An 8,990-nucleotide genomic window follows, 5' to 3' on the forward strand; every position below is an offset into this window, starting at 1 on the left:
AACTTCCTGGAGTAGTGGAGAACCCAACTTGAGCCTAAACTACGTCTGGGCATGTCGTTTAAACTGATGGACAGTTACGACAAGACATTTATCTGGAGGAGGGTTCAGGGAGCCTCTTGGGAGAAACTCATCTTGAGAGAAAAAGAGAATTAAAAAGTAAAGCTTGGTCAAGTAATAAAACCTGAGTTGTCAGAGGTGAGAGATGATGCTGAGTTCAGCCAGGAGCCTATGATTATTCTACTGGATTTAGAGTCTTCATCCAAAGGAAAGCTGTGGGACTAAAGCTTGAAGATATATTTTATTAAAAACCCTTTATATCCTAAGAGCAAAATAATCATGACTTGGTATCCTGCAAACTGTGGGTAACACAAAGAGAAAGTTTTCTTGCCGTCATTTCTCTGCAGTCCACAGGGGTCTTTGGAACCAAAATGCATCTCTAGGCACAGAATCCTGTGCAGGATAGCTTTCCTCTGGAGAAGTGCGCTCAGAGATACCAAGGAGACACGGTGCACCGTGCAGGCGCTCAGTGAGGCACACGGAGACTCAGGGAAGCTGCCCTGGGTCCCTGCTGTAGGGCGAGCGCTACGTAGGGTCACCCCCTGGCCACTGCCCACATTTATTTGTGACCATGCGTGAGAAGCTCCCCAAGACTCTGAGAAATTCTTCAGGACACTTTAGATGGAGCTGGAGTGCTGAGTGTGTGGAGGGAAAGAGACGGTGGAATTTGTGTTTTAAAAATGACGAATTATCTGAATTCTTTGGAAAATTAAGAAAATGCTAACAACCAAGTACCTACTACCCAGATAAAAGAGATGTTAACATTTTGCCATATTTTCTTGAGATTCCAATTTTACACTTTTTCTGTTTTAAAAAAATAAGTAAAACATTATAAATACATCTCTTCTCCCTTCTACTTCATAGGTAATTACCATCAGGAAATTGATATATATGAACGCATAAAAAATACTTAATGTTTTGTTTCTTATTTTTAATGATAGTATATTATATACAACTTTTAAAATCATTTTTTACATTCACTTTTTTGAAGTACTCGATCTAGTTCTTTTGTTTAAAATGCTGTATAGTATGCCATCCTTTGAATGGACTGTAATTAATTTATGCATTTGAAACACTGACATGTAGGCTATTATTGCTGATTTGAGCACATTTTTACACACACAAATTTATGGTACATTTTCATTCAAAATGTTCCAGAACCTCCTATTATATATGGAATAGAGCTCCAACCATTCAGCCTGCCGTCTGGATTTGGCCACAATGCCACTTTCAGATGTTCAGCCATTGCTCCTCTCCTCCCCTATGACAGAGACCAGGCACATGTGGCCCACATGACCGTTCCAGGAACTTTTCTCCTGCTGTTTTTTCTAGAATCCTTCTTTCTGCTTGGGATACCTACCCCTACTCTCCACCCTTACAGCAATACCACTATCCGTTTGATTAATCACAATTCAGTTGTTGAAGCTTGAATTTTCATACCTGTTTTTCAATCTCCAGTTGGATTTAATCTTCCCTCCTCTGTATCTTCATATTTCATCTCTACGAGAGAACTTGTTATACCTGGTCTTACACTTCAGTTATGACACGTGTGCATTCCCTGGCTTTGATCTCTGGATCATCCTTGCATCCTTTCACAAAGCAAAAATACATGAATACATAAACAAAGAAGGTAAAAGTAAATAAATGCTTACTTAATTTGAGAGGAGAAGATACTACTAACTAAAAGTAGTCTGTGTTTATTTAAAACCCAGAAACTGACAACTGCATTACTCAGGGCATCAGCTGTCGTCTCCAGAACAGAATTGTGAAAGAATGCCAAGGGGACCAGATGACAACTGACTCAAAAAGCATCATAGGACATTGTTGACAGGAAGGGGGCAACGAGTAGGAGAAAATTCATTTTCTGTTACTGATCTCAGGCTGCATGGGTGTGGGGGGCGCGGGGGTGGGGGGGCAATGTGTAAGATTCCTTGCTCAAACACTGCAGTGTGATTATGAGGACTTCACATGGTAATGTAGAAAATTGTTCTGGATAGAGCTGCTTGAGTCAGAGACAAACCTCTTTGCAGGGGAGGGAGATCCTAGATTGAGAGAGGTTCAGACACAGGCACTCATCCTGGTCCCTGCTCCAGATTACAGGACTCACTCGTAAGAGCCAAAGCCTGCTACACCATTAGAAAGAAAATCACTCGGCTCCCCCAGTCTTTTGCGTCCAATTTATGTCCAATTTGCAGACTTTCAACATTGCAACCTCACAGTTCATAAAATCAAACTCAGCCTGGGCTAAGTCTCCAGGTAATGGATTTAGGATCACGAGAGGTGTTACCTGCAGTTCATGATGGGTAACTTTCTTGTTAACTAAAGTCCCTTTAGCTAAATGAGTTCCAGCTTTAAGTCTCCCTTCTCTCTTTTTTTTGGCAGGGAGTTTTGGGATGGGGGTAGGGTAGGCGTAGAACTTTATTAGGCTGCGCGTGGAGAGCTTTTCATTGCAAAGGCAACAGAAAAAAAAAAAAAATTGGGATAAGCCAGTCTTTGTATAAACGGAAGGTGGTGAAAGGAAGGCTGTGTATGGGGGCTCGGGGATCAACCCTTCGGCTCCGCTTGGCTACGTAGGGGCTCTGGGAGACGGCCTGGTGCTCGCAGTGGAGCCTGGCTATTTCCGCAGGTAACTGCGCTCTGCAGGGCAATCCCAGGGAGACAGAAACCGCAGATGAAGGGGGGCTGGAGGGACGTGGTGCGGACGCTTAGCATCTCTTATCCACTCCTGTGTCCTTGTTCTTAGTAAAGAATTCACTTTCATCCACTTGCCTGGGGGAGTTCTAATCAGTAGTCCACTGTTGAAAGCAGGTCAATTTAAAATTCTAGGTGTGTATCTAAGCACGTATGTGGATATACATACCACTTGGAAACATATATATGTGCTCACACTAATGATTAAGGATCTATTCCAGAAGCCCGAAGGGAAATATCCCTTCAGATTAGTGGTTCTTCAACTGTCACTTTCAGTAGTCTGGTTAATTGGATGTCTGTGTTTTTAAAACAAGTCATTTATTGGATCACTCCACTTAAAAAGCTAATGAAACGCTATTTAATTTGGGCCTTCTGTTATTCCTTAAACCAAGACTAGCCACTTCTATATTTTATTTCTTTGGAAAATCATTTCCCTTATAAAAGTCACGTGGCTGCGCGTATTTCATCTCTCAGCTGTATGCACACATCTCTTAAACTCTTCATGCAGCCTTCCTGTTTCCTCCACCTGGTTGTTTCCCCCTCTGTCTTCCTGGTTTTTTCTGAAGCTGTCATTCTGTCTTTTCTGATTTCTCAAAGTACTGTGATCTTTTCCAAAAAGAGCTCGGTTCACTATACTTGAGAGAGAAAGAATGAGTATTTTACCTATTTTAGCGATTAGATAATCTACTTTTACTTAAACAAGCATGGTTCCTAGTCTTGGAACTTTCAGTAAAAGAGTTACGGGAGTAGTTCCATTATTGCTCTTTGTTGAATACAATGGATGTGCTCTATAACATACATTTGTCTGCAAATCATAGATTCTCTTATCATAGGGGGATTACAGACATGTGGGCCAGTACTGGCATTTTGCGCATTGTTTATTTCAAGACTAATAAAGGATAGTAGCCTGGCTATTATGGTGTTATGTTACTTTCGTTTACCGGAAGACTTCACTTATTCCATTTATAGACATCATTTATATATATAAATATATATATGTATCCTACTGTGTTTCTATTTCCTCCATGTACACATCTCTAAGATGGAGATTTCTTTTATCAGGTTAGTGGATTATTGGAAATATTAGGAATAATGCATGGACAACTCCCAACGTCCTATCACTAAATAGGTGCTCAATCTGTAGTGTTTTGTTTTTTGTTTTAATGGAAAGAGGTTTTCGTGATACTTTTCTTGTCTTCTGTCTCTTAAAGTTTAATGGGGAAAAAACAGCTATTTTTCTAAATCAAAAACTACGTAAATTCATTTAACCTTCTCGCTGTTGTAGAAACATTTATCACACAAGTTTGAGAAAGGTCTTCAAGGAAATACACTGGAACATCTTGGAAATGTGTAACAAATATTCTGGTATCTCAGTCTAACTAATCAACACACGTGTGATCATCTGGGAAAACCATCAATAAAATAACCACAGAGGGGCCGGATTGTTTGCACAGCGGTTAAGTGTGCACATTGTACTTCAGGGCCCAGGGTTCACCAGTTCGGATCCTGGGTGCAGACATGGCACTGCTTGGCAAGCTGTACTGTAGCAGGTATCCCACATCTAAAGTAGAGGAAGATGGGCACGGATGTTAGCTCAGGCCCAGTCTTCCTCAGCAAAAAGAGGAGAATTGGAAGCAGGTATTAGCTCAGGGATAATCTTCCTCAAAAATAAAAATAAAAATAAAAAACTGAAAACAACAACAACAACCATAGAATGACCTTGATGATTTGTTGGAATCTTCTCTTGCTGATGCCATTTCTCTGCTTCACCTGGTTCGCCTTTGAGGGCAGATCTGCTCCTTCTCTATGTTTGGCTGCCGTTCTTTCCTATCCCTGGCTCACAGGAGGTAAAGCGGTAACTCTCTAAGAATAGAACTTTCGGTTCAATGCCTTGGGTCTTGTGAATAATCAAGTTTCATATAAAGGAGCTACCACCATGCAGGGCCTCCATTTCAATGTCCCAATCTATAAATTTGAAGCAAAAAGAAGCTGAAGGACTTGGAAAATTTAAGTCATCTCTTAGTCATGTGCCCTTTGAAAATTAAACTGCTCACTCAGAACTTGGACTCCAGACTCCTGCCTTTTGGTTTGTGTGAGGCTTACTGGAGGCGAATGTGAGCCAAATGTGGTGTCCTGGGTGGGAAAGGTGGTTAACCTGAATCCCAAACACCTTTCCCGGCCATGTGTTCCCGAGTAGCTGAGAGTTTGCCCTTACAAGCCAAGCATCAGAAAATGTCCACAAGATGAGGTTGGGACAATTATATGGTGGTAGCAGTATCCTATTTTTAAAAAAAGATGGGGGACCTCTAGGTGTTCAGGGTTTGGCAAAACAATTTAGCAAAATATTTTAGATTTGGAAAAGTGGAGGACACTCTGTCCCAGGACACTTGTCTTTTATTTTTGTTAACAACATAAAATATGAGTTAAAAAAAAGTATTGCTTTTAATTCATCAAAGTTCTATTTGTTCAACGAAACGTTAGTAAGATAAACATTAGAAAAGTAGACACAAGATTATCAATAGTTAGAATTAGTGTGATTGTCTAAAACAAAAAGGACAGAGGACCAACAAAAACGATTATAAGTAACAAGTATAAGTTGTTGGTGGCTAGGTATAAAAACAACATAGAGTGATCAATTGCTTTCTTAAAAATCAACGTTAGCCTTGAATTAAATTTGGAATTAGTCACTTACTAGTTGCGGGAGTAGACTCAACCTTTCTGTACCTATTTCTTTATCTGTAAAATGGAGTAATAATAGTTCCCATCTCAAACAATTGTTGTAAGCATAATTGATATAGTATACACAAAGCATTTAGTACCATATCTATCATAGAAGTGCTTAAGAAACATAACATACTTGTTTTAATTAGTTGGAAAATGAAATTAAAATGATCTCATCCAAAATTGTCATTGAAATATAAAAAAAAATTCTTAGAAAAATTTTAGGGAAAAAATATAGGACAATAAAAAGGAAAACGCTAGATTTTACTATGGAATATAAGGTAAATTATTTGCTACCTTTATAGATTAGGAGACTCAATATTATAGTGATGTCAGCATATATACCATCCATTGATTAAATGTTTAGGGTATCCTATGTGTCAGCCACTGTATAATGATTAGCATGTGCATGTGTATGTGTGTTTATATCCCAATTACTATTCATATTAACTCAGTGAAGAAGGAATTATTTTGTTCAATTTATAAAAAAGGATATTGGGGCTTAAAGAAGGAAAAAGCTTGAGTCCACTTGCTGGTAGTTGGAGAAATGTGAAATTAGATAGAAATGTATAATTTATTTCTAATTTGAAAAATTAAGAGCACTTTGAAATTGCTTTAATGGTTCAAAGTCAAGCTGAAAAAGATAACTCCATGAGGGCAGCCAAGAGTAGTTTTCAAACAAAGGTTAACAGTACAAAATAGAGCCAAGAAATAGAATCAAGAATAAATGATGATTATCTTAGGTTGGGTTTGCTTTAAAATCAGAGTGTAAGACAAACCTTTGCATCCAGATAGCTTTGCATGCACGGAATCGTTTCAAGGGACAGGAGCAGGGAAGTTGGAAGACTGGAATGAGGAAGAAGACAAAGCCAATCTAGGGATGTGTCTTCTAGCTAATAACTCAAGTGGGCAACTGGGACTCAGTCCCATGGGGACACACTGAGGAGCCACGTAAAATACATCTTCAGAGAGGGACAGAAGAGGAGCGTATTTATGTATTCTCCTGACCCACACACAGGGCAGATGTTGCCCTTGGTCCAGGGTGCTATTCACTTGCACTTCCAGATTTGTGCATGTGTCATAGTGGCTGAGTGGTTTCACCAAGCATCCTATGCAACTGTAGCAGAAAAAGTCCTGCGGCTGAAAGGGAGAGATTTCTGCTTTCGGTGGAGGCAAGTTGCAGTCAGATTATAGTCCGCTGGTTGCTGCAGCAATGACTGGAGTATCAAATGGACTGTACAGATCTGGTAAGGCAAGAGAGGTATTAGGTACCGTGAAGCAGTTTTTAGTAAAAGTGGCATGTCAAACACACTGAGGAAATAGTGTTTTATTTGATTATAAAGTTAGGAAAAATAGTTAGAATATGAATAAAACTTAAGGTACATAAAGGGAAGTGCTAGGTGAAATGGACTTAAATGGCAGAAAATAAAAATACTAAAGGATTAGAAGAAAATACGGGTGAGTAGTTTTTTTGTTTGATTAATTTTTAACAATCTTAGAGGTGGAACAGACTTTCTGGCTATAATATTTAAGACTACAACCATGTATGAAAATATTACAACTGTAAAAAATTTTTTAAAGTTAATCCAAAATCATTTTTGATCTTCAAAACTTACTTTCTTTCTCCAATTAGTTTTATTAAATTAAATAAACATATCTGAATTTTGACTACTTCTTGCCAAGTCCTCATACCCACTCTCTGTCCAACATACTGTATGTAATATTGCGTTTACACACTTAGTAAATGAAGAGCATATAATCAAAGAGAGATCTAGACTACCCTTAAATATATGTCTAAAATCTAGATGAATTTTTGAAGGTCAAAGTCAGATTTATACTCATAATCTATGAAGTTTTTAGATCTATAAATGGAATATAGGAGCAGATTAAGTGAAACTTAATTTCACTGCTATTTGTATTTTTTTAAAAAATATGATCATTTGAGGTATATCTTTTTTGGTCAGAGTTGGAGAAACTGTGGCTTAATGGTGATGCCTGCATGTGCAAAAATAAGTAAAATAAAAGAAGTTAGGCAATCAGTCAAATATTTATTATTACCACCCACCCTCTGGCATGCAGCCTAATCATGTGCCGTTCAAAGTCTTTTGGTCTAAGTTATTAACGTGTTTGATTATTTCTCTATTTAGCTTTTATAATTTGATGCAATTTTTATGTCCAGAACGTGGCTTGGTTAGCATAGAATAGCATCAGTAAATTGTTATTAAGCACTTGCATAATTAGACTGTTTTCAAAATACTCTCAACTGAGCGAGGAATTTGAATTGTTTTTAAATTTAGATTCTAATAATTTTTTAACCTCTTCTCCTCTGTTACAATCTCATTTTTATAATCAATATAAAGTGGAAAAAATAGATTCTAGCCTTAAATCCTCTGAGAGGCACTTTATGTTGCAGGCCAAGACCTAAACAAACAAACAAAAAAAACCAAAAAACTTTAAGCTGTGTAATTTGTCAGAAGAATGCTACATAGAAGAGAAAAAATCTGAGTCAGAGAAGCCTTAGATTGAGCAATGGCCCCGACTAACCTGTATGTGACAGCTTTTTAATTTCCTTAGTGTCTTTCTTCATTCACCTATTTTTTGTGACCATGTTTCTCTGAAATGAATTTCATACGAAATGGGACCAAAGGCTTCCATTTGTGTTTTGTCACTAACTTGCTTTTAATCCACTCTGAGGACTATCACACATGAGATGAATACGCAAACAACTGGCAAATTAGGTGAGGACAAAATTGGCCACAAATCGATTGTTTAGTGCAGCATAAACCCAAAGAAATCTACTTTCCGAATTTTCCAGGTTTTGGACATTAGGGAAACATGATTTTGGACAGAATTTGTGATGATTTTCTCTGTGCACCATGGAGGAGAATATCTTTGGGAAATAATCAACAGCTACAATTTGTTCTGGCTTGTACTTCTTTTTCCTTTCAGCTTGTCATGTTCTTTATAATTTTTTTTAGTTTAATAATATGCAAAGACTTGAATGTGCAATGCTGTCATACTTTCCACTGAGCTTCAAAGAAAGAAAGCAGAATGAAGCTTGTTGTAAACTTTTATTTCCATTTTCTGCTTTATGTAACCTTATTTAGTAGCTCCAGTAAAATGTAACCACATTAACCAACGTTTAATTTGGACTAAATGACGAAAGCAAGCCAAAAATAGCTCAGAAACAAACAAATTTGGAAAGCGTATGTCTGCCACTACATCAGATGTTGTCAAGCCACAATTTTTTCTTTGTTGGCAGGAAAAGAGAAAAAAAGAAGATGATTGACACTCATTGCTAGAAATATTTGGGGAACAAAGCTTAATTATTGTTTTCTCCTGTCTGGTGTTGCAGTTGCTAAGTAAAATTATAAAACGAAATGAAATTATAAAATAAAACGCAATTCTTTGCTGAATTCAAGTTAGCTACATTACTACTAGTCACTTATGTTTTCACATACAGTTTATTAAATGTTCAATTTGTTAAAAACCATGGATTTCTAAACAAATTAATGAAATTA

Source organism: Equus przewalskii, chromosome 10, assembly GCF_037783145.1.
Source record: "Equus przewalskii isolate Varuska chromosome 10, EquPr2, whole genome shotgun sequence".
Classification (NCBI taxonomy): Eukaryota; Metazoa; Chordata; class Mammalia; order Perissodactyla; family Equidae; genus Equus; species Equus przewalskii.